Source organism: Grampus griseus, assembly GCF_964374135.1.
Source record: "Grampus griseus genome assembly, chromosome: 17".
NCBI lineage: Eukaryota > Metazoa > Chordata > Mammalia > Artiodactyla > Delphinidae > Grampus > Grampus griseus.
In genome coordinates, this window is record NC_139011.1 from 7,113,404 (window position 1) to 7,140,653 (window position 27,250).

The 27,250-nt window shown below is 45.2% G+C and overlaps 2 long non-coding RNA genes across 2 annotated transcripts in view; both read left to right on the forward strand.

Moving 5' to 3' along the window:
- Positions 1-9,143, forward strand: part of LOC309835468 — a 38,614-nt gene extending 29,471 nt beyond the window's left edge. The window contains exon 5 of the long non-coding RNA XR_014298000.1: positions 9,080-9,143. This is a non-coding gene — a long non-coding RNA (uncharacterized lncRNA). The remainder of the gene's footprint in view (positions 1-9,079) is intronic.
- A 4,606-nt stretch (positions 9,144-13,749) lies between these two features.
- On the forward strand, positions 13,750-19,562 carry LOC309835469. The gene is made up of 4 exons (XR_014298001.1): positions 13,750-13,879; positions 15,128-15,379; positions 17,847-18,032; positions 19,435-19,562. It is a non-coding gene; the product is annotated as an uncharacterized lncRNA (long non-coding RNA).
- The last annotated feature ends 7,688 nt before the right edge of the window (positions 19,563-27,250 follow it).

The window sequence follows — 27,250 nt, forward strand, 5'->3', positions numbered from 1 at the left end:
GAGAGGCGAGTTCAGGACATTGGTGCACCAGAGACCTCCCAGCCCCACGTAATATCAATCGGCGAGAGCTCTCCCAGAGATCTCCATCTCAACGCTAAGACCCAGCTCCACTCAACGACCAGCAAGCTCCAGTGCTGGACACCTTATGTCAAACAACTAGCAAGACATGAACACAACCCCACCCATTAGCAGAGAGACTGTGTTTCTATTTCAGTGTTAAACATCAACTGTGTGACTTTGGCTGAATCACCTAACCCCTTTTCTAGCTCTGAAATTCTACAGCTCTACCTTGAGGGAACGTATTACCCGATGAGCTATAATGGCACAATCCAGTAATGTCTTAACTAGTGCCAAGTATCTGGTTCTCTTTCTTTCCAGTGTTTGTTTCCAGGGAGGATAAGCACAGTTCTGCTCAGCCATCATACTGTTTAGGTTCCCTGTTTCTCATCCTGCTAATGGGAGATAGTGGATGATTTGTCCTGAAGCATGTAGTTCATTTAACAGCTCAAATCCTCTTCCTCCTTTACGCTGCTTCCCCCAGTTACCACGTTGTTCTGTGCTTCATTATAAAACACATCCTTCTTTCCACTATATTGACCCCAAGTATTTCATCAATTCACTTGTGTCACTGAAAGCCAAGTGTTTATTCAGGCTGGCTACGAACAAAGGCTACTCTGTGAGGTTGTGACTGCAGTCAAGCTGACCAGATTACCTTTCACAAGATGGGTTGCTTTTTATTTGTAAAATGGCAGTATCTTTTGTAGACATGATACGTCGGTGGTACATAATTGCACCAACCTAACAAATAGGTTGATCTGTATTTATTCCTAGTTTTGTCCATCTTTTGTCACTGTATTTACAGAGTTGTACTATTGTGTAGTTATAATTTTATATTTTGTTTATTTGACCTACTTCAAGGGTTTTTCCATTCTGTTAACCTGGACTTCAGTGTTTTAATTGTCGCTTTATATTAGCAAGAATTTACTGGTTCACTCAACAAACATTTACTTAGTAACTACTTAAGTATTCCTTTGTGGATTTCTCTCAGTTTTTATTATTGTAAATAATGTGATAAATGTCTTTGTGTACATACCTCTCTTGATCTTCTGGTTTATTTTCTTAGGATAAATTCCCCAAAGTGGGGTCATTAGGATGAACATTTTTGTAGCTCTTAAAGCTAACAGCCAACCACGTGTGACTACATCATTGACTCTGTTTTTTCATGCTCCCAGTCATTCAGGAGATAAAATCCCTACATTTTGTAAACGCAGGAACCCCACCCCACCCCCAAACTGGCTTTTGCCTGTCCCTCTCCCTCATTTCTCAACACTCCTCAATTTTGCATTTCCCTCGCTTCCACCCTTACAAAATGTACATAGATTTTTATGTGCAGGATACCTTGTTTTGAACATATTCCTGCTACTATAGGTGCTGTACTGGAGCAGAATGCTGGACAAATGGCCAAATAGTCATTATAAAACTTTATCCTCTTTGCTCAGAGCTATGGACTCAACTGTGTCTCCCAAAATTCATAGGCTGAAACCACACCCCCAGTGTGATTGTATTTGGAGATGGGCCCTTGAGAGCTGATTACTTTTTTTTTTTTGCGGGCCTCTCACTGCTGTGGCCCCTCCCGTTGCGGATCACGGGCTTCAGACGTGCAGGCTCAGCGGCCATGGCTCACGGGCCCAGCCGCTCTGCGGCATGTGGGATCTTCCCGGACCGGGGCACGAACCCGCGTCTCCTGCATCGGCAGGCGGACTCTCAACCACTGTACCACCAGGGAAGCCCGGTGACTACTTTTTAAAAATTTTTTTTTTATTGGAATGTAATTGCTTTACAATGTTGTGTTAGTTTCTGCTGTACAGTGAAGTGAATCAGCTATATGTATACATATATCCCCTCCCTCTTGCATCTCCCTCCCCCCTCATTCCTACCCAGCTGGGTCATCACAGAGCACTGAGTTGAGCTCCCTGTGCTATACAGCAAGTTCCCACTAACTATCTATTTTACACATAGTAGTGTATTTATGTCAAACCTAATCTCCCAATTCATCCAACCCTCCCCTTCCCCCTCTGTGTCCACATGTCCATTCTCTACGTCTGCGTTTCTATTCCTGCCCTGTAATAGGTTCATCTGTACCATTTTTCTAGATTCCACATATATGCATTAATACGATACTTGTTTTTCTCTTTCTGACTTAGTTCACTCTGTATGAGCTCATGCAGCTCAATATCAAAAAAGCAAACAACCCCATTAAAAAATAGGCAGAAGACCTAAATAGACATTTCACCAAAGAAGACGTACAGATGGCCAAGAGGCACATGAAAAGCTGCTCAACATCACTACTCATTAGAGAAATGCAAATGAAAACTACAATGAGGTATCACCTCACACCAGTCAGAATGGCCATCATCAAAAAATCTGCAAACCATAAATGCTGGAGAGGGTGTGGAGAAAAGGGAACCCTCTTGCACTGTTGGTGGGAATGTAAATTGATGCAGCCTCTGTGGAGAACAATATAGAAAAGCCTTAAAAAACTAAAAATAGTACTACCATATGATGGGGCCTTTGGGAGGTGATTACTTTTAGATGAGGTCGTGAGGATGGGGTCCTCATAATGGGATAGTGTCCTTATAAGGAGAGAACAAAGATCTCTCCCTGTCTCTCTCTCTCTCTCTCTCTCTCTCATGTGAGGACACAGCAAGAACACGGTCATAGGTAGAATATAGAGGGCACTCCTGGGGTGCAGAAGAGTCTGTTTCTTGGCCCAGGGGTGATTGCATGGGTGTTCACTTGACGATAATTTATTCAACTCTATATGTACATATTATGCTTTGTGTACATAATGTATTTTAAACTGCAAAATGCTTTAAAAACTACCTCAAATCCCAGATATTTTTAAGATGCAATGAAATATGATATTATAGTAAAATGGACAAATTTAACTATCCAAACACACCAGGCACATTCATTATCAGAAATAAGCTTTGATCATTGTCATCCGCCTTTCATTAATTCTGGACTTCATCCAGACTGAAGCCCAAGTGGCTTTCAACCAGCACCAGAGACCAGAAATGCTTCAGACTAATTTACATTTCCTTTGGTTTACTCAGAGCTTAATATAATGATGATGCCTCATTATGATAAAAAAGGAATTAAAAACACGAAATTCCAGGGCCCCAGAAAGAGTGCGGAAAAGATTATCTCAAAATAAGAAGTAAAACGAGTGGCCTAGATTCCATCCCTGCTGACCTGGAGGCTGTGATTTACCTGATTTGGTTCTTCACAGTTCTAAGTTCCATAACTGTATTTCATAAGCTTGGTATACTTAGCTATCTTTTGGAGGTATGTGTGTTATAAATAATAGTAGTCAGAAACCTTGTTAGGACTTTGTCGATTTGGTGTTTTGGAGAAGTGTTGAATTTTTTAGAAAATCTATTAGGAAAAATATTCATATAAGCCAATTATTTACATGAATGAAATTTCAGAAAGAATGCTTGAACAAGGTTTCCAAACAGTCTAATGATCTTTAGAAAAGTGAAGAAGGTATACTCCAGGAACAAATTATAATAGCATCAGTCCTCTAAAAGCAGTAGGCTATGAATGTTAGCAGATGGTTTGTGGTCATTAGTAATGATTAAAAATCAGCATGGTTTTTCTAGGGAAATTTTTTCTCATTAGTCTTATTTCCATTTTTAAGAGAGTTACTAGGTTCATGGATAAAGAGAATGTCACAGACATACCACATCTCAGTGTTCACAAGGCATGGGTGCTGGTTCCATTAAGCAGTTAATGTTTTTTAAAAGCTGTCAGGTTACTAAAATTGTCTTGCCAGCCTCAAAGAACTCAATGCTTCAGCCTGCCCATATGACACTTGATAAATATCTGGATTAAGAGGAAGAAAACGTACTTATCAACTGTACATGTGACCCAGAACTGGACGAAGAGTTTATACCTTGCACTGCAGACTCACACGTAGAAGGATTTAAACATGTTCCAAAAGAGGACTGAAACTGTTGAAAAACAGTAGGTTAGAAAAAGTTCGGCAACACAAGGTCAGCATTGAGACAATCTGACTTGACATCAGTGTAGTTGGAAAAGACCCAAAGTCTTAGCCAAGTGCAGTCTACATTTGAGCCAACAATGTGATGTGGCCACATGCAAAGCTAACGTGATTATAGGCTGTATTAATACAAGCATAGTGTCCACATCAAGTGGGTGATGTTCTCACAGTGTTCTAGACTCATTAGAGCAGAAATACTCTTCAATCTGGAGTGTCTCATTTTGAGAGGGAAATGATAAGCCAAGAAATGAGCAGAGGACAAGTGGGATTACGGGTGATCTGGAAATCAAGCCATGTGAGAAGACCTGACAATATTTCACCTTAGAGGGAACCTGGGAGCCGTCTTTAAATATTTGGATGGCTATCAGAAGGAGGAAGTTCTTTTCATTGGTTGGTTGGTTGCTTTTCCCACGTGCTGCGAAGGGTAGAATTCAGAGAAATTTCATAGAATGGTAGATTTCAAATTAAGAAAGAATTTCTACAGTTTGAGCCAATGCAGCATGGAAGGGGCATCCCTGTGAAGTATTGGACACAAGGGATCCAGAAGAGCACATGCACAGGGACTGAGGTAAGAACGAGGGATAATACCTCACAAATGGTAACTGGCAAGGGCTTTGGAACCATACAGACCTGCCATCAATCCTGTCTTTCTATACTTAATAGCTCTGTGATTTTGAGCACGTTACTTAACCTCTCTGAGCTTTGGTTTCCTTATTTATAAAATGGGAATAGTAACATACCCATCTCACAGGACTTTTTTTTTTTTTTTTTTTTGCGGTACGCGGGCCTGTCACTGTTGTGGCCTCTCCCGTTGCGGAGCACAGGCTCCGGACGCGCTGGCTCAGCGGCCATGGCTCACGGGCCCAGCAGCTCCGCGGCATGTGGGATCTTCCCGGACCGGGGCACGAACCCGCATCCCCTGCATCGGCAGGCGGACTCTCAACCACTGTGCCACCAGGGAAGCCCCGGGACTTTTTTTAAAATTGAAATGTAGTTGATTTACAATGTTGTGTTAATTTCTGTTGCACAGCAAAGTGATTTATATATATATATATATAATACATACATATATTATTTTTTTAATATTCTTTTCCATTATGTTTCATCACCGAATATTGAATATAGGTCCCTGTGCTATACAGTAGGACCTTGTTGTATATCCATTTTCTATATAATTCAGCAGAACTTTTTTGATGATTAAATAAGACAATGCTCTTATTGATAACCCTTGTGGACTTAAGTGGAATTACTTCAGATCCTCAAACCTGCAAGGCAGAAAGATTTTTATCCCCTGATAAAATCTCCTTTGCCTAGAAAGCACATTTGCCTATGGTGAATTTTTCTATAAAAATTGGGAGTACTTGGCACTTTTACTATCCAAATTAGGCAAAAAAGTTGTGATTTCATGTTATCATCAGCCCCCATTTTTGCCATTTCTGTTCTGAGACAGTAATAGGTTCAAAGCCATCTTTCACACTTACCTCGACCCTCTCCTTGCTGGAATATTTGCTCAGCTGTAGACTCAGGGCAGAATCTTTCTTCATCCGTCTCCATAGCCAGGCAAGCTTGGCACATTGCACAACCCCTCGCAGCACAGTACAAGAGCAATGCAGGTGACACCCGGACATGACGTGGTATTGCATGTCATGGAGTAATTAAAATAGGGAGATGTGCTAGGCAGAATCCCAAAGTGGCTCAAGACTCTTGACCCCTGGGGTAAATCCTTGCAGAGTCCCCTTCCCTGGAGTGTGAATAGGATGGGTTTCATTTTGGTTATTAGGTAAAATGAGAAAGAGGTTTGGTGGATACAATGAAGGTCCCAAACCAGCTTGTCTTTGAGTTACTCCAAAGGAAGTTTATCCTGAGTGAGTCTGACCGAATGAGGTGAACCCTTTAAAGGGACCTGGCACTTCATAAGGAAGAGATTTAAAGTACAAAAGATTCTCCTGCTGGCTTTGAAGAATTAGTCTGCCACATGAGCCGGCCTAGAGAGGGAGCAACATGACAAGGAGCCGAGAGTGGGCCCCAGCCAACAGCCAGCAAGAAAATGGGGGTCTCAACCACACAATCACGAGGGGATGACTCCTGTCAACAACCAGTGAGCTTAGTGTAAGACCCCGAACCTCAGGTGGGACCCCAGCCCAGATGACACCTTGATGCTAGTCTGGTGAGACCCTGACCAGAGAACCCAGTTAACCCGTGTCCAGACTTCTGACCCACAGAAAGCGTGAGATAATAGATGTGTACAGCTTTAAGTCTCTAAATGTGCGGTGGTATGTTTCGCAATAACTACATGAATGCGAAGTGTGTGCAGGAGTGAGAAACCCGTTTGGCCATCCCTGTCGTTTTCTCTTGAGAGCCTGCATTTTCTGTGGCATTGCGGTAAAAAAATCAGTGTCCTTCTTTGCTCAGAAGGGAAGGGAAGTGTAAATTTTGGCAGGGCCTCGTGGAGATACAGCTCCCCAGGTGCTTGGTGAGTAGAAAGAAGTAGATAAGTGGGTTCTATTATCTTCACTACCCTGCCGAGGCCAAGGAGGAGAAGCAGGCTCTGAGGTGTAGACCCACGTACCTCCCTACCAGTCTAGATCTGGAAGCTTCTGGGTCCAGAGCTAAGAAGAGAGGTCCAGACTGAATATGGCTTTAGGAGGCACCTGCATATGGATGGTAATGAATCTGCAGTGGATGTCTCCGTTGCCAGAAAGATTGTGAATGGTGAGAACAGAAGATGTGGGGAAGAATCCTGGAAAACACCTACGCTTACATTTAAGAAACAGCCAGAAAAGAGCAGGCTGGCAAAGCCAACTGAAGTGGAGCCGTGCAGGGGCAGGAAGGCAATGGGGAGGGTGTGATGTCACAAGAGCCAAGGAAGAGAGGAGAGAAAAAGGGAGGATCAGAAGAACTAAACACGGCGGAGAGGCAGGTACGGTGCAGACCTGAGAAGGGCTTTACTCAACCTAAGGTTGACGAGGTTGTCAGAGATCTTGGCCAGAGCACCTTCAGAGGAGTATTGGGGCAGGAGCCAGAGCGAGGTGCTGTGACGGGTAAATACAGTACGGAGTAAGGATGGAGCATCATTCTTTCAAGAACTTTGTCTGGGGCTTCCCTGGTGGCGCAGTGGATAAGAATCCGCCTGCCGATGCAGGGGACATGGGTTTGGGTCCCGGTCCAGGAAGATCCCACATGCAGTGGAGCAACTAAGCCCGTGTGCCACAACTACTGAAGCCCACGTGCCTAGAGCCCGTGCTCCACAACAAGAGAAGCCACCGCAATGAGAATAGCCCGTGCACCGCAACACAAAGAGTAGCCCCCACTCGCCGCAACTAGAGAAAGCCCGTGTGCAGCAACGAAGACCCAATGCAGCCAAAAATAAATAAAATTAAATCTTTAAAAAAAATTTTTAAAAAAAGAACTTTGTGCAGGGTGGGGAGAGACAGGAGGAGGAGGACAGTGAGGGACTGTGGGGGGAGCAAGAATTGGTTTGAATTCTGATGGGAAGGAGTCAATATAGATGGAGAAGCCTCCCACCAAGAAGGACTTTTGTTCCCTAAGCCCAGGTCTTTTACAATATCTGCAAGCCTTTTGAGACGATGGGGGAGAATTTGGGATTGGTAAAGGGATAGGTGGGCTCTAAATTGTTTCTAGAGCCACATTTCTGTTCTTGTGAAGACTTGATTTGTAAGACAGTACAGTTGTTTTTAATTCGTCAAAAAAAAAAAAAAAAAAACTGGGCTGCAACTTGAATGAAATAAGGTGCTGACCCACTCATCCAACTACATATCTGAAATTTGCTTCTTTGTATCGGAGAGAAGGTCTTCAACTAAGATGGAAATCAAAAGAAAAAAAATAGAAACGTAACATATTTTTCTCTTACGTATTTATAAACTTTCCAGAGCACCTACTGTGTGTAAGGCCCCGGCTGCGTTGGATACTGTAGTTGGAGAGGGGTGGAGAAAGGTTGCAATTCGAGGTTAATAATTTTCCACCCTGTTCTTAGAAACATCTTCAAAGCCATGCTAACAGGTTGGCTCTGGTAGATAAAGTGCCATCAACCCTTGCCTCTGATGTTATTTGGTTCTCAGTCTTCCAGACATTGTTCCACTAATTGGCTTCCCAGAGCTGCTTGCTTGGCTCTGCCAAGGGGTGATTAACAGGCTATGCTGATGCGGCTCCCAGCCCTCCTGAGGGGTAGCACGTGAGCTGGAGCCCTTGGAAAGCTGGGGGCCGGAGAGGGTCCTTCCTAAGGCCAGAGCATCCCATGGTTCCGGAGGCCTGAGGCTAAATTCCATGCAAGGCGCCCTTGTGCTTTATTTTTTCTCTGCGTTGACCTATCCTGGGAAAGACTTGGGACAAAGTACCGTTGTTTAGCTTGTGGACACAAGAAACAAACAAAAAGACATGGCTAAGAAGGGAATGGGGCATTCTAAGCTTGGGCTTCTCAAACTATCTGTATAAAGGTTTGTTTTGTTTAATTTCTTGGTGTAGACTCACTTCCTGTCATTGGACCCGTAACACATTGTTCATGGACATGCCTTGGTTCAACGACCTGGCTTTGCTCAATTTCTTCTTTTAATAGTGATGCTAATTTGGATGCCTTACCCGTGCCCGGGGGTTAGGGGTGGTCAACCGTATTTACCTTCAGAGCCCAGCGAGCTCAGGTCAGAGCCTTCATTCCAGAGACTCTGTCTCACCCCCCTTCCAGTGGGTTTCCAGGGAAACAGGCCCCCAGACAAGGATTTGAGTGCTAGGAGATTACTAGGTAATGACCCCAGAAAGAATTGTTAAAAGATTGGGAAAATGAAATGAGCCAGGGAAGGAGTCACTAAGAGGGGGCATGAAAAGCAAGTCATCATGGGGGCAACTGGCCTTGGTCCTGCTCGGGGAAGTTCTGAGAAATCGGGGGACATTCACCTCGCAGTCAGTCCACTCAGGGCACAGGGTTTGGTGTTAATGCAGGGCTGCCATGCACAGGTTGAGAGCTGCTGGTGGTAATCCTTCCTCACTTCCTGCCCCCAGGCTCTAGTGTGCAGAGAGCTTCCAGGCAAGAACAGGCAGGGAGCTCAGGCTGGAACAGCTGGACAAGGACAGAGTCAACAGCCTGTGCTACGCGTGCAGCCTCCAGGTACAGTGCCACAATGCCTGCGTTTTCCTTTTGCTCCGTGCCCATCGCATTGTTTGGAATTATCTATTTCCTTGTTTCTTTCATAGAGTCTAGGACCTAGACTGTGAGCTCCTCTAAGGCAGAGGCTGTTCCCTCGATCTCTGAACCTCATCGTAGGGTGTGGTCTTTAGTACCCAGAAGATGAGGAATGCATAACTCTGACCCTCACAACACCCCAGGGTGGGATTGCTCTTATCCTCATTTTATAGATGAAGAGACCGAGGCCCTGACGGTGCTGTTACCTGGACAAGGACGGAGTCAGCAGCCTGTGCTCCGCGACGGGAGAGGCCACGGCGGTGAGAAGCCCGTGTACCGCAAAAAAAAAGAAAAAAGAAAAAAAAAAACACCTTCAGGAGATACAGGGTGGGTATGACTCCAGCGGACAGTTCCCGGTGAGCTTGAGGGAGATAGAGCTGAAGCCACTCTCCTTCCCTTCCTTTTATATTGTGAAGTCCATTGGGGGCCATCCTGAACGGCCTCAAGATGGACAACTCCATAGACCCTGGCCGGGTTTGCAACCTGTAAATATCTATCAAGAATATTCTTGTTACCCGAAAACTGGGTTCGCCTCTTGGTGGGTGTCGAGCCAAAAGACACAACCAAGCCAAAGAGTAGGAGAAGGAAGGATTTATTACTTTCAGCAAGTGAGGACAATATCGGGGGAACTTTCCCAAAGCCCTGTCTCTCCAAACAGCTGTATTGGGGAAGTTTTAAGCTTCATGCATGTTCATGTACATGCATGTTCATGAAGGAGCTGGGCTGTCAACAGAGTCAGAGCTTTAGTTGACTAAACTCAGGAGGGTCAGAAAAGGTCAACATCATCACCTCTTAGGTTCCAGTTGATCTGGGGTTGGGCGCTTCAGGCTAATCTTTACCATACCATTGAAACAGACTGAGAGTCTTCACAACTGATACATTATCTTTTTTTTTTTTTTTTTTTTTTGCATTACGCGGGCCTTTCACTGCTGTGGCCTCTCCCGTTGCAGAGCACAGGCTCCGGACGCGCGCAGGCTCAGCGGCCATGGCTCACGGGCACAGCCGCTCCGCGGCATGTGGGATCTTCCCGGACCGAGGCACGAACCCGCGTCCCCTGCATCGGCAGGCAGACTCTCAACCACTGCGCCACCAGGGAAGCCCCCCGCCCCCCTGCCCCCCTGCCCCGGATACATTATCTTTGCTGTTGTTACTTCTCTTGCCTGGTAACAGTTTGTTCCTGCATTCTTTTGTTCCCTTAAGATCATGAATTACTGAGACCTGTTCCAGGGCAAGCACTGTGGCCGGGCTTAGATCACAAAATGGCTTAGGTGAAAAATGGCTTCTCTTCTGCAAAGAAAGCCATGCCTGCTTCCAAAAAAAAAAAAAGGTATCAAGTATGTACAGATTGGGAGTCAAAAGTGTGTGTAGGTGTGTGCATGTTAGGGTAGCATGGGGGTAAGGAATGGAGATGAAAATTCTAGGTAGCTGTAATCAGACAAAGAAGAACCAGGATTTGGAATTGGGAGATCTGAGTCTGCCACTGGTTAGCTACATAACCTTGTGCAGGTCACAGCACCGTCAGGGCCTCGGTCTCTTCATCTATAAAATGAGGATAAGAGCAATCCCACCCTGGGGTGTTGTGAGGGTCAGAGTTATGCATTCCTCATCTTCTGGGTACTAAAGACCACACCCTACGATGAGGTTCAGAGATCGAGGGAACAGCCTCTGCCTTAGAGGAGCTCACAGTCTAGGTCCTAGACTCTATGAAAGAAACAAAGAAATAGATAATTCCAAACAATGCGATGGGCACGGAGCAAAAGGAAAACGCAGGCATTGTGGCACTGTACCTGGAGGCTGCACGCGTAGCACAGGCTGCTGACTCTGTCCTTGTCCAGCTGTTCCAGCCTGAGCTCCCTGCCTGTTCTTGCCTGGAAGCTCTCTGCACACTAGAGCCTGGGGGCAGGAAGTGAGGAAGGATTACCACCAGCAGCTCTCAACCTGTGCATGGCAGCCCTGCATTAACACCAAACCCTGTGCCCTGAGTGGACTGACTGCGAGGTGAGTGTCCCCCGATTTCTCAGAACTTCCCCGAGCAGGACCAAGGCCAGTTGCCCCCATGATGACTTGCTTTTCATGCCCCCTCTTAGTGACTCCTTCCCTGGCTCATTTCATTTTCCCAATCTTTTAACAATTCTTTCTGGGGTCATTACCTAATCTCCTAGCACTCAAATCCTTGTCTGGGGGCCTGTTTCCCTGGAAACCCACTGGAAGGGGGGTGAGACAGAGTCTCTGGAATGAAGGCTCTGACCTGAGCTCGCTGGGCTCTGAAGGTAAATACGGTTGACCACCCCTAACCCCCGGGCACGGGTAAGGCATCCAAATTAGCATCACTATTAAAAGAAGAAATTGAGCAAAGCCAGGTCGTTGAACCAAGGCATGTCCATGAACAATGTGTTACGGGTCCAATGACAGGAAGTGAGTCTCTCAACCACCGCGCCACCAGGGAAGCCCCCTGAGGGAAGACTTCTTGCTCTGCACCCTTGCCGCCTTCACCCTCCACACCTGAGTGAGCCCTCTTACACTCCCTCACCTGGAAACTGTGCTACGTTCCTCTTGGCAATTATTCCAGCTTGAAAGTGGACACTATTTATTGGCATCATCTGTGGGCAGGACAGCTTCCCCTTTTAGAGTCTAAATTCCCTGAGAAGAAGGGACAATGGCTGGTTTTGCTCAGCACTTCATCTCCAGCTCAGAGCTGGTGTTCAAATATTTGGATTGCATGAATGGATTAATGATCAAATTAAAAGCTAATCCTCACCAGCTCCTCCCAAGATAACCATTATTAATCTCATTTTATAGATAAGGAGACAGAAACTCAGAAGGTTTGGGCTTGCCTAAGGCCAAACAGCTTTTGAGGATGACAGCTCAGCATTTGGATTTAGAGCTGCCTGATTTCAGCAGCGTGGGGACCTTGGGGAGGAAGGCTGGATGGAGTCATTTAGGGAAATTTGAGTCCTACCTGTTTGTTTTCTTTGTTGATGCTCATGAAATTATTTAGTTCTCTGTGTTGATAGGAAACTGAGGTGCAAGCAACACTAGGCTGGAGGAACGAAGATCATGACAAGGTGAGGCTCGGCCTCGGTCAGTCATGGGAATCAATGAAGTGGGGCGCCAGGTGTTTACCATTGTTCTACCAAGAGACCTGAACAGCAACACAATGCAGAGCGATTTCCTTGCCCAAAAATGGTTGTGTGCGTGTGTGTTGTTTTGTTTTGTTTTGCTCTTTTATCCTGAGGGAGCTGCATTCTTTGCTTGAATAATTGGTGGGATACCAAGTAAGCAGGCTGGGGACTTCCCTGGCGGTCCGGTCCAGTGGTTAAGACTCGGCACTTCCAATGCAGCGGGTGCGGGTTCGATCCCTGGTTGGGGAACTAAGATTCCACACGCCGCGTGGCGTGACCAAAAAAAATAATAATAATAATAAAATAAATAAATACAAAGTAAGCAGGCAGGAAACTCACTGCTCTTGTAGGCAATTACTAGCCTAGGAGTTGAGAGATGGGGGCTCTGGGTGCAGCAGTGTCAGACCCCTCCTGTATCCACCACCCATCACCCTCGGTACGCATGTCCGACCCCAGACCCATTCTGACTGGAAACTAAAATGAATTAATCAGCCTCAGCCCCTCACTGTCCTGCTCAGATTTACCCCACCTCCACCCCTGCCGCAGCTGGGCAGCCCCAACTTGCATGTGCGTAAAGAACCTAGATGATGAGCACTAAAAACCACGTGTCAGAAAGGGAGCTATTCCTTAAGGACTCATTACTTTGTAGACACAGTCTTTGACACCTCCCGCGCCCCAGCATTTTGTATCTGTTTAACTTTGTTGATCCCCGAAGACTGAACACACAGAGCCCTGGCTTAAGTCTGAAGAGTTGTCCCTATTGGGCTTAACAAGCCACTGCTTTTGACCGGCTTACTATGAGTGTCATTGCTTTCAGTGCCCCGTTCCACTGATCTTCACAGAATAATATTATGGAAAGATCAATAGAACTGTGTTTTTATTTTATTTATTTACTTATTTATATATTTTTAAAAGGTGGGTTTTTTTAAAATTAATTAATTTATTTTTGGCTGCATTGGGTCTTCGTTGCTGAGCGTGGGTTTTCTCTAGTTGCGGCGAGCGTGGGCTACTCTTCGTTGCGGTCCGCAGGCTTCTCATTGCGGCAGCTTCTCTTGTTGCAGAGCACAGGCTCTAGGCGCACAGGCTTCAGTAGTTGTGGCTTGTGGGCTCTAGAGCGCAGGCTCAGTAGTTGTGGCGCATGGGCTTAGTTGCTCCACGGCATGTGGGATCTTCCTGGACCAGGGCTCAAACCCGTGTCCCCTGCATTGGCAGACGGATTCTTAACCACTGTGCCACCAGGGAAGCCCTAGAACTATGTTTTCAAATTTAAAAAAAAAGTTGTTCTAACAGCAAAACCTTTTTTTTTTTTTTTTTTCCAAGTGATATCTTACAGGGAGCCTCAGTATAGAGGTCAATGTGGGCAGAACTGCTGATGTTGGAGGGTTTCAGGGGACCTGGAGGCCAGCCCAGGCCAATCCAGCCCTATGGAGCAGTGGAAAAGCCATCACTCTCAAATAATCACTCGAGTCCACTTGCAGCAAAGTTTGTAAACCAAAGGTATCGACTGTTGAAACTGAACTCTCATACAGCAGGCAGGGCCCCCATGTCCTGCCCTGAAATGTTTGTTTGTGATCCCCAAACCTTCTGATGTGTGAATATGTCTGCCTTTGCACATGGATAGTGGTCATGAGTGTCAGTGTGTAATTCATGAAAATGGACCCAGTGCTGGAAAGAACATACCAGCGAGGCCACCTGCAGTAGGTGGCCGGGGTGTGATCATTTTAAATTCTCAACCCGCATCCGTTCTTCTCTCCCTACCTACCATGTTCCCATTCTAATAACTGGGGTTCTGTGGCCATGGTCTTCACTCTCACCCTCATGGCGCTGTTAATGAATGTCAGTTCTAACATCTGGGGTCAGCTGAGCCCTGGTCCCTGCTTCTCAGTCTGCTTCTCAGCTGCCTGAGTCTCTCGGTTTCCGACTAAAACTGGAGGCTGGGCCTTATCTGTCTCTGCCCACCTCCTTGGATCCGATGCCTTGCCTCCTGAGATGGTTATAAAGTGCATAAATCAGGGATGGACTTACAGTCGGCATTCAATATCATTTGACATTTTTGTTGTTGTCGTTATTTTTACTTTTTAAAAATTCTGACTCCTATTTCGTGCAACCCTGGAACCAGTGAAAATCATGTTTCACCCTCTTGGGATCATGAGGTCAGCTTTACTTTACCAGTAATGGCATGACATGTCATGGTTGTATGCACTTAATCTCTATCACAGCCCTCATGAGGGATTTATTGATCTTATTTTATAGCAAACGAACAAACAAAACCCCACGCCCTCAGATTGCTCTGCTCCCTCAGTGTTTCATTTGCAGATTGGGTATGAGAGGAAATCCCTTAATAAGTAAAAAGGTAATACAATATGAAAACACACACAAATACATACGAAAAGGCCAATTAGAACTGCTATTATAATGGTTACACTAGATAGTCCAGCATTGTCAAAGATCACGTTTTATTTTGAATTTTAGTAAGCAAAGTGGTTTTTGAAGTACGTATTTATTTGATTGGACTTAGGATCAGCTACGCCCACTGTCCAACTTCAGTGCTGATCTCAACGCTGCTCCTCCTGTACTTACGTTCTTGGGAAAAAGCATCCACGGCTCTTGGGAGGTTTTGTTTGCCTTTTCCTCCAATGAAAAGGGCCTCAGAAAAAAGGGTCTCGTTTAACGCTCTGATAAAAGCTTGGGAGCCTTTCCCTGGGAAAAATGCCCATGCTAACACAATCTTGTACATAATTTCAGGATGTTGATACATTCCCCCAAAGCCATGGAACCAGATAAAAACTCCTGTTTTCCAGTCCGGACATTGGAAGATGACGATGAAGTTGATATATGAAGAAGCACAAATTGGACAGCTGACCCTAATAAATCATAGAGGAGGAACAGGTGACAAGCACACACTCGTACCCACGTGACTGTACTTCTCCCAGCTCGCTCCAGCACAGGACAAGCGGCAGGTGTGGCTCACCGCCCCTGTGGCAAGGTGCTGACACGGTGAGAAGGACAGAGCAGAGGCAGGACCGGGCTGTGCTGATCTGATAAGGGGATTAAGTTTCGGCTTCCCTCCCACCATCCCTAATGCCCTCGGACTAAGCAGCTGCCCCAGCTCAGCTCTTCCTCGGATGCAAAACGTCTCTCTGCCCAGGCAGTCGCTGCATGCTGGCCCCCAGAGGCACCAGCCTTTCCTGAAACATGGTGATGTTCTTTACACCTTTGCCCAGGCATGCCCTCTGTGGGCGATGCCCCGCCCCTCCGGTCAAGTACCCACTTGCTCTTCGAGACTGGCTCAGGTTTCACCTCTGAGCTGTTGCCCTAGTTCTGGGGGTGGGTTTAGCTGCTCCCTCCTGCGCTCTGCTCGCCCCACACCCACCCCTCTCTTTCCTGTGCTTACTACGCGGTAAGTGTGGGACTCCTACAGCAGTTACTTTTTCACATGATTGTCTTCTCCATCAAGAGGATGAGCTTCCTGAGGACAAAGACCAGCTTCTTCCAAGCGTCTGGCGCATAACAGTTACTTTATAAACATTTCTGGTCGGACTTCCCTGGCGGTCCAGCGGTTAGGACTCTGAGTTTCCACTGCTGGGGCCCAGGTTCGATCCCTGGTCAGGGAGATAAGATCCTGCAAACCCGGCAGCATGGCCAAAAAAGAAAAAGAAAAGTTTTGGGGATGCTATGACTGAGTGATATATATATGGTCTGCCTATGAAAAGAAAGCAGTATGATACAGGACACGTGTAGGAGACAGACACACTGGAGAGGCAGCAAGTTCATGAAAACTTCTTTCCTAAAAGTAAAGACAAGTCACGAGGGTATATAAGAGCTGCCTGAAGCGGAGGGAGCAGTGTGATATGTGAGCAGCTCAAAGGGGACACAGACGGTGCACCTGGCAGGCCAGAGGCTCTGAACCTGGAGCCTGGACCCCAAGAGCCGCTTACAGCAGAGTCCCCGAAGGACCTCCTGGAGCAGGAAGGTGCTGTGGGACTCCATCTGCCTTCCCCACACTCTGTAACAAGAGCAAGCGCTTGGTTTTGTTTGGTTTTGTTTTGTTTTATTTGGCTGCACCGTGGCTTGTGGGATCTTAGTTTCCTGACCAGGGAATCGAACCCGGACCCCCTGCAGCAAAAGTACCATGTCGTAACCACTGGACCGCCAGGGACTTCCCAAGAGCGAGCACACTGAAAGTTCGTTTTCGTGCAGAGGTCTCATTTTCCTAGTGCATCTCACACACCTAATGTTTATCAGGCCCACATGCTTTCATTTTCTTTTAATAAAATCTCTGGGCCTTAACCCTGAATTGAGAGGGTCTGGGAGGAGCAGTGTGGCAGGAGGACGAAGCTGGTGCAGGAAACGAGGCAGTCCTGCACAGACGGGAAGGGATGTTCCATCAGCAGGAAACAGCCCTCAAAACCAGTCACATCAGAAATGGGTGACACCATGATGAACTGTTAGTGACGAGACATAAATGGAAATTGAGGGGTCTGACAGAGGGAACTTAAGAGAGACAAGAGATGTAACACCCCCTCCCCCCTGAGCAATCACCTTCAGCGGACACTGCCATTTGGAGCCTCAAAACCCTAGGCATCGGGTTAGCCCCGTGTTTGCACGTATGTTTAGCCACAGACCACTTTTCTGGAGTACATCCTATACAGTAAGTCCAACAGGTCCAGCAGATAAAGGAGAAGCAGCAGTGAGGGGGCCAGAGCCCGCACACTTCCCCCTCTCCTCCCCGAACCCAGTACCCCTGGAGGCAGGAAGGTCTCTGAGGAAGCCAGTTTGAAACCTATTGCACTAAATTACTGGTCTTAGTCTTGGCATCCCAAACTCCAATGACCCCAAAGTCCAGATGGACAACATAAAAGAGTGACACTGGCTTGTTTTGGCTTTGACAAAATTGGGGTGTCCTAATAGAGGGAACCCCAGAGGAAAAGCTGTGCTTCCTCCACGGGATTGATTGTTGCTAGACTCTGGCAGACCGAGGAATGCAGCTGGCTCTGTGTTCACAGACCAGATTTTTCCATTGAAGCCAGAAATCCAGATTTTCCCATGAACTCACCTGACTTTAAAAAAAAAAATTAATAGACTATTTTTTAGAGAAGTTTTAGGTTACAGAAAAAATGCATGGAAAGTACAGGGAGTTCCCATATACTCCCTCCCCCAGCCCCATTCCAGTTTCTCCTATTATTAGCATCTTGCCTTAGTGTGGTACATCGGTTACAATTGATGAACCAATATTGCTACATCATCACTAACTAAAGGCCATAGTTTACATTCATTCTTCGCGTTGTACATTCTATGGATTTAGACAAATGTATAATGGCGTGTATCTGCCAACACAGTACGAACCAGAGGCATTTCGTTGCCCTCAAACTTTTCTGTGCTCCACCTATTCATCCCTCTTCACTTACCCTCCCAGCAACCCCTGGCCACCACTGATCTTTTCACTGTCTCTGTTCTTTTCCAGAATGTTCATATCTTTGGAACTGTACAGTATGTAGCCTGTTCAGACAGGCCTCTTTCACTTTGGAAATATGCATTTAAGTTTCCTCCACGTAACTCCCGATTTTTAACTACTGAAAATAAATTGAAATAGTCACAAAATACTGAAAGGTAGACCTTCATCCTACACCTCTCTTGGTTGGATGAGGAGGTACGTTTCTCTCGCTTTTTACAACCGGTATTGGAGGTGGGGGATGGGGGAGAGGGAGAGGGTCATCTCAGAAATGGAGGCAAATGTGAGGGAGAAATGGTTCCTGAAGGAAGCATGGCTTCCAGTTTCCAGTTTTGCTTCTGCTTTCTGGTTCAAGCTCGCTCAGCTTGGGATGAGCCCCTCCACCTTCAGTGTGCCTGCCTCACCCAGAATCCCACCTGGTTCTCACTCCATCCTCTTTCTCCCCCACTCCCACCCACCCCACTTGATTCAGAGAGAGAGAGCACAGTGAAAATGCCCGTGGAAGCCCTATGTTCTCCCTCCCGGCTGTGTCCCTGGCCAGGGTTTGCCCAGAAGCATCCGGCAGAGCCATCCCCCAATAAGATTTAGCAGCCCTGGCTGCCGGCAGCCAAAGCCAGTGATACCTGGATAATATTTCTTAACATGAGGTTCACAGCTTGTTTTTATGCTCATGCAACATTCATATAAGAAGAACCATGTTTGCATTTAAAACTTGTGGAGCAGCTTAAGAACATGGGTCTGGAATCAGTCCTGGGCTCAGATGACATTTCTGCTGCCGCTAACTAGCTAAAACCATACCCACTCTGGGCCTCAGTTTTCTCATCTGCAAAAATGAGCACAATAATGCCTTCTCTGAGAGCTATTAAGAAGATTGAATGCTGCATGTGGCTTACACACAGAAATGTGCACTGAGCGTCAGTTCCTTGTCTGCTCCTTACGGGGAGCTAGAGACCTGGGTCTTAGTTCCAGCTTTGTTATCATCCAACTTTGTGTCTAGGAATTAGTCACAAATCGGAGACCACAAGCCAGCAGCTGCCCTGCTCCTATTTATTTTTTAACTTTTTAAAAATTGAAAACGCTTTTTTAAAATTGAAGTATAGTTGCTATACAATATTATATGTTATAGGTGTACAATATAGTGATTCACAATTTTTAAAGGTTTTCCTCCATTTATAATTATTGTAAGATATTGGCTATATCCCCCATGTTGTACAATATATCCTTGTAGCGTATTTTATGCCTAACATCAATAGTTTGTACCTCTTACTCCCCTACCCCTATATTGCCCCTACCCCCTTCCCTCTCCCCATTGGTAACCACTAGTTCTCTATATCTGTGAGTCAGCTTCTTTTTTGTTATATTCACTAGTTTGTTGTATTTTTTAGATTCCACATGTAAGTGATATCATACAGTACTTGTCTTTCTCTGACTTATTTCACTTAGCATAATACCCAAGTCCATCTATGTTGCTGCAAATGGCAAAATTTCATTCTTTTTTATGGGTGAGTAGTATTCTGTTGTGTGTATGTATGTGTATATATATATATATATATATATATATATATATATAAAATATATCTCACATCTTTTTTTTTTTTAGCGGTACGCGGGCCTCTCACTGTTGTGGCCTCTCCCGTTGCGGAGCACAGGCTCCGGATGCGCAGGCCCAGCGGCCATGGCTCACGGGCCCAGCCGCTCCGCGGCATGTGGGATCTTCCCGGACTGGGGCACGAACCCGCGTCTCCTGCATCGGCAGGCGGACTCTCAACCACTGCGCCACCAGGGAAGCCCTCACATCTTTTTTAACTTTTTATTTTCTATTGGAGTATAGTTGGTTAACAATGTTTTGTTAATTTCAGGTGTGCAGCAAAGTGATTCAGTTATACATATACATGTATCTATTCTTTTTCAAATTCTTTTCCCATTTAGGTTGTTACATAATACTGAGCAGAGTTCCCTGTGCTATACAGTAGGTCCTGGTTGGTTATGCATTTTAAATACAGCAGTGTGCACATGTCAATCCCACACTCCCAATCTATCCCTCCCCCCCACCCTTCCCCCCACCCCTGTAACTATAAGTTCATTCTTTAAGTTTATGAGTCTGTTTCCGTTTCGTAAATATGTTCATTTGTATCAATTTTTTTTTTTAGATTCTGCATATAAGTGATATTTGTCTTTCTCTGTCTGACTTAACTCGGTATGACGATATCTAGCTCTACCCATGTTGCTGAAACTGGCATTATTTCATTCTTTTTAATGGCTGAGTAATATTCCATTGTATATATACACCACAACTTCTTTATTCATTCATCTGTTTTTCTTTTTTTAACTACATGCATCCATTTATTTATTTATTTTTATTTTTTATTTTTTAATTTATTTTTGGCTGTGTTGGGTCTTCATTGCTGCTTTCAGGCTTTCTCTAGTTGTGGCGAGTGGGGGCTACTCTTCGTTGTGGTGTGCGGGCTTCTCATTGTGGTGGCTTCTCTTGTTGCGGAGCACGGGCTCTAGGCACTTGGACTTCAGTAGTTGTGGCGTGCAGGCTTAGTTGCTCCGCGGCATGTGGGATCTTCCCAGACCAGGCATTGAACCCATGTCCCCTGCACTGGCAGGTGGATGCTTATCCACCGTGCCACCAGGGAAGTACCCATTCATCTGTTGATGGACACTTAGGTTACTTCCATATCTTGGCAATTGTAAATAATGCTTCTATGAACATTAGGGTGCATGTGTCTTTTTTTTTTTTTTTTAACATGTATCTTTTCTAATTCGTGGAAAACCTTTTTTTAATGGAACATCTTTTTATATACACTCAGAAAGTACACATATCAGGGCGTTCTCTGGTGGTCTAGTGGTTGAGATTTGATGCCTTCACTGCCGTGACCCAGGTTCAATCCCTGGTCAGGGAACTGAGATCCCACAAGCTGTGCGGCGTCACAAAAAGAAAAAGAGAAAAGAAAGAAAGAAGGAAAATATACATATCATAACTCTGCACCTTGATGAATTTTCAAAAACTGAACACAGTATATACTCAGGGCCCAGATGGGAAATAGCATCCCCAGAACCTTCTCGCTCCCCCTTCTAGTCGCTCACCCTGCAAGAGCATGACTACCATCCTGACCTCCAGCACCCTCAATTGTAGCTCTGCCTGTGTTTGTACCTTATATAAATGGAATCCTGCAGTACGTGCTCCTGGGTCTGGTTTCTTTTGCTCAACACTGTTTGTGAGATTCATCCATATTGTTGGGTGTGGCTGTAGATTGTCCATTTTTATTACTGTATTGTAGGGCTGGCATTCTACGGCTGGCAGGCCAAATTCAACCTTCCATCTGTTTTCATAAATAAAGTTGTGGGGTTTTTTGTTTTTGTTTTTCTAAACATAGCCATGCCGATTAAGTTCTGTACATGTCTATGGCTGCATTCTGCACTGCACTACAGAGACAAAAGCTGAGAAGACCATAAGGTCCACAAAGCTGGAGATACTATCTGGCCCTTTATAGAGAAAGCTCTGGGACTTCTATATAGTATTCCATTGTGTGAATATACTAACATTTATTTATTCATTTCACTGTTAATGAGCAGTTGTGTAGTTTCCGAGTTGGGGCTATTAAGAGTAATGTGCTAAGAACATCTCTTAAATGTCTTTTGGTGAAACATGCGTGTGCACTTGTGTTGCGTCTGTTCCTGGGAGTGAATTTGTTAGATCATAGGGCAGAGGTGAGTTTAACCTTATCAGAAACCGTCCATCAGTTTTCCAAAGTGGTTGTGCCGTTACCTCTCCCGTGAGCAGTGTCCGGAGCTCCACTTGCCCCATACGCTCTCTGCACTGGTATTTCCTGCCCTTATCATTTTAGCCATTTTCCCTGCTCCCATTTTGATGCTTCTCCTCTTTCTATAAGTTATTTCTCAGTTTGTGGTTGGGCACCTCCAGGGTTAGAGCACTCACTGCATCTAGGGGGCAACTGTTTCATCTTTGGACACTTTGTTTTCTTAAGAAGCTCTTCTTCATTGGATCACCTTTTGGATATTTAAAGATCAACACATGTGTCCCCACTGAATGCTGTCTTCTCCCAGGGAAAGAACACTAAACATTTCCAGCTTCTTTAAAGTCACTTGGAAAATATGGTTTGCGTGCCCTCACCATCCTGGTTGCCTGGTGAACAACAGGCTTAGCATCTCTGGACCTCAGTTTACCCATCTGTAAAATAAGGTTTGATTCAAAGATCTTTAAAGTCATTTTAACTCCAACATTCTGTGCTAAACCTTAACTTGGGAACCCTTGCAGAGATACCCCTATACATTTCTAAACAGGGGCCACCCTCCCCTAAATGTTCCTGTTAATGTTTATCTGCTGACAGTAGCAAATGGAGACATTTATTCATTCCATTTCTCTTCCTTCCGACATAGTTTCTGAGAGCCAAGGATGTTCCAGTTGTGGCAGAAGGAGCTCATGGTGGTAAGACTGATGTGGGTTTCTCCTGTCACACACACGGCTCCAGCAGGAAGCAGGAAGGGAAAGTGGATTGTGTGCCGGGGGGACCCCGTATCGTCTATGGGAGGCTGTAAGTGTGCCAAGTGCACTTTAAGAAGGCGAGATCAGGGGAGATGTCGGCACTGATGAACTTCACCAGAGGCTGGAGGGTGACTGGGGGAGGGAGGAGTTGGTGCTTGCCTGAGCCTGGTCACTGGAGGACGGTAGACTGAGGCATCGGGGGAATGCAGGTTTCACCCTCAGCCTTCTCAGGATTTATTCGTTTGCAGCAAATGACTCCCAGGCCAGACTGCTCTCTGCTTTCTTTTTGACATAAGTGTCAGTGGTGTGTAAGGATGGAAGAATAGGTCAGCAAGTCTGGATGTCAGCCCCCTCTGATATTTGAATTTTGCAGAGACCAGCCTAATTTTTAAAAAATCAATTTATTTATTTTTGGCTATGTTGGGTCTTCGTTGCTGCATGCAGGCTTTCTCTCGTTGTGGCGAGAGGAGGCTGCTCTTCGTTGCGGTGCGTGGGCTTCTCATTGCGGTGGCTTCTCTTGTTGCAGAGCATGGGCTCTAGGTGCATGGGCTTTATAGTTGTGGCCCGTGGGCTCAGTAGTTGTGGCGCATAGGCTTAGTTGCTCCACATCACTTGGGATCTTCCCGGACCAGGGCTCAAACCTGTGTCCCCTGCATTGGCAGGTGGATTCTTAACCACGGCGCCACCAGGGAAGTCCAAGACCAGCCTAATTTAACTGACCCAAACACTGTCAAAATGTGAAGGCAGGACAGAGAAGATGAAAATACTAATTAGGTTTGCAAGATATTAAATTCCACAGTCTAATAGGAACACAGCTTTGAATTTTTAAAAAGAAAACCTAGCTGTCATGTGTTAATTCATTTAAGCCTCACAATTTAAGCCCATGCAGTGGAGAAGATCACCCTTGTTTTATGAATGGGGAAACTGAGACACTGAAAGCTTTAGAACTTGCCCAGTTTGTAAGGATGAAACCAGGATTACAAACTCAGGCTGTCTAGTTTTACAGGCATTGCTCATAATCACGATCCTTTTAAATACAAATACAATCATAGCGCTTCATGTTTGCGAGGAAACCTTCACTTGCAGGTCAGAATTGGAGGCCTGGCGGCTTGGCTAACTGGTGTTGGAATGGTGAGCTGATGAGATCCCAGCGCGGGGAGCTACCTAATCTGACTCTCCCCCAGTTTTACTGATGGGCTTAGGAATAGATGTCTCAGGGTCACAGAGCTCACTAGTGTCAACTATACTGTCAATAATAATGACATAAAAAAAATTACTCCACAAGGGCAAGGAAGTTCCCAGAGGAAAGCTGGATGCTGTCACTGGGAGAAGGCAGGCCAGAAGAATGGACGTTTGCCATGGAGTGAGCATAACTTGTCCAAGGTCACACAGCCAACAAATGGCAGAATCAAACTTGAACTCAAATCCATCTTACATGGAAGCTTAAGGTAAAAATGATATCCCCCTTTTATACCAAACCTTGAATGACAGAATCTTCTCTTTTCTTTTCAGCCAAGCATGTGGTCAGCTGGTTGTTTAGAAAGTAAATTCTTGGGTACACTTTATGAGTATTTTCTTGTGGGCTCATGATGGAATGAATGGTAGATTTTATTAACGGTCCCAATTCTTCACTCTACCCTGTGGTAACACCCTTTGTCCTGGGAATTTATCTTCTCTTACCAAAAAGCTGAGTATATTTCCTTTACTGTTGATTCTGAATTTGGCCATGTAACTTGCTTTGGTCCATGGGATGGTAGAAGAGACTTGAAAAAGCACTTGACATTTCCACTTGCCCTTTTTGGCTTCTGCCATCACCATGAAAAGGACATACGTAGGCTAACTCGCTGTCCCAGGAGGAAGACGGAAGCCACATGGAGCAGAGCTGCCCCAGCTAAGGGGTCCCAGCCAAGCTCAGCAGAGTCCCAGTCCCCACTCAACCGGAACACACAGGTTCACCCCAACTTTCATCCCTTGATCCATCCTCCATCCTTCCACACTCTCCCTTCCTTTAATAACTGTTTATTGGGTCTCCAGATGGGCCTGGCACCCTGCTAGGCTCTGGTAGTCCTCCTGTTTTTGTTTTTCTTTAAAATAAATTTATTTATTTTATTTATTTATTTTTGGCTGTGTTGGGTCTTTGCATGGGCTTTCTCTAGTTGTGATGAGCGGGGGCTACTCTTTGTTGCGGTGCGCGGGCTTCTTACTGCGGTGGCTTCTCTTGTTGCAGAGCACAGGCTCTAGGCACGCAGGCTTCAGTAGTTGCAGCACACGGCCTCAGTAGTTGTGGCTCGTGGGCTCTAGAGCGCAGGCTTAGTAGTTGTAGCGCACGGGGCTTAGTTGCTCTGCAGCATGTGGGATCTTCCAGGACCAGGGATCGAACCCGTGTCCCCTGCACTGGCAGGCAGATTCTCAACTACTGCGCCACCAGGGAAGCCCAGTCCTCCTGTTTTATCCTCCTTGTTGCTGGGCTCCAAGGCCACCCCTCCCCCCCACTTTTTGTTTACATTGCCCAGTTACTATTGCTTGCGGTTGGTTTACAGAATATTTATTGTACTTATAAATCTGTTCACTTTTTTTTGCAAACTATTTAAATGCAACTGATAAACTTAAAACCTTATGAATCAAATGTCCTTAAACATTTACACACTTGGTCAGATTATCCTGTTTCACTACAACTTTCAGTCTAATATAACTTCTCTTGAATGCTTCAAACACCTTAACAACACAAAAGTTTTTACTGTACCCATACTTAAGCTTATTTGTAAAAATCAGAACTAAGGATTTGACCAATTTCTTTGTTAGCTATATAAAACATCTTTTTGTACTTTTCCAGGATTCTAATATCAGACCCAAAAGAGAAAGATTATCTCCTTCCCAGGTGCATGGAAATCACAGCCTCTGGATCAATGATTGATGGATTCTTAGCGGGAACACTGAATCCTTCAAGGTGAATCAGATGGCAGCAGGCATTTGCTGGTTGGGATGCCCTCTCTCAAATCAGGTTCAACTGCTAAGGCAACAGGACTTAGCAAGTTCTTGCAATCTTCACTTCTGTGTCTGTTGAATTTTGGGTACATGATGTTTGGCCTCAGTTTACAATTAACTTCATTATGCCTCATTAGCATTCATTATAATTAGCAGGGCCATAGAGCAGTTTAATCTATCAGCCATTCTCCTAGGACATCTGGCCAGTCCATTAACTTGCCACACCAATTATGAACGCTCTTTCTACTTGGTTATTTAGGAGACCACTGGTCTTGACCTGCCCTCCCTGGTTTGGGTACAGTTCCTACTCTTTCTGGAAATATTTGACTCACAGTAAACTTATCTGCTCTTCTCAACTTATATAGATATGCCATTTCATAAACAGATATACCGAACTTCAAGTAAGGAACAGATTCCCATATTATGCCGAACTTACCTACTTACTAAAACACTGCTTTTAGCCTTTCTTTGAGTTATAACTAGCTTTGTCATTACACATATTAACTTTTCCTTTTTTTAAAAAAAAATTTATTTATTTATTTATTTTTGGCTGCGTTGGGTCTTTGTTGCTGCGCTCAGACTTTCTCTGGTTGCAGTGCGAGGGGCTACTCTTCTTTGTGGTGTGCAGGCTTCTCATTGCGGTGGCTTCTCTTGTTATGGAGCACCGGCTCTAGGCTCATGGGCTTCAGTAGTTGTGGCACACGGGCTCAGTAGTTGTGGCTCGCAGGCTCTAGAGCACAGGCTCAGTAGTTGTGGTGCATGGGCTTAGTTACTCCGCAGCACGTGGGATCTTCCCGGACCAGGGCTCCAATCCATGTCCCCTGCACTGGCAGGTGGATTCTTAACCACTGCGCCACCAGGGAAGTCCCTAACTTTTCCTTTTTGATCGTTAAGGACCCATGGCTTTTCACAGATTCAACTTGTTCTGGTAAATCGACAACTGTAGACCTAGCTATTCTTTGTTATATCCAAGTTGTCACAACCTGACCAGAGGGACCCCGTTTCCTTTTCAGTCAACTCCTTTGTCCTTTCAGCAATAGCCCAGCACTTTTGACAGCAGCCTGGTTTTCTGGCAAGAGCAAGTTGTCTCAGGCCATTCTGACTTTCCCCTGCTTCCAGACGTGGACTCAGGTCCTTTGAAGGAGCCCTGGGTACCGCTAACGAAAAATGCTATTGAGATCAATGTGTGTGTGCTGAGGGTACAATATGTGCATGCTGGTGATGAGATGGCACACCATGGCCACTGAAAAGGAAGAACTAGAGAGGATGTTGCTTCCTATGGTCATAATTATGTTCTCAAATTGCTCAAATCATTCTACTATTACCACCTCTTCTTTTATACAGTTTTAAATATATTTTTCTCTATAACGTGCCTATTCAGATTTTAACACTTCACTCAGACTGTGATTATCCCAACCTCTGATTTTATCAACTTCTATGTGCCTCAAGGCCCATTATTTTGAGGTCACTTGTATGTATACTTTATCAGAACCTGCTTTCAAGAAAACATCTTATAAAATTATGTATCTAAATTTTTCTGTTTTCCTGTAAATGCTCATTTGTCATATACCTATTAGACATAACTATAAAATTATTGACACAAATATATTCAATTATGTTAATTTATTATTATATAACCAAATGCCATTTCATGGTGATACATTTCTGGCACAAATTCACTCCTGTGCTAGCCTTGAGAGGCTGATGGACACCAGAGGGCCAGCTGGGAAGCTCATCCCCTCTAGGAACTGTCGTTGAAGCAGGATGCCATTAATAATACAATTTTGAGGAATTTATATTTAATTCCACTAATGCGCCTTCATTAATTGAAGGCATTTGGGGATAGTACGCAAATGGAAAGAATAAAGGTTTTTGCTGACTGAAAATGTGCAAATCATTCAGCAAAGCCAGGGGTGGA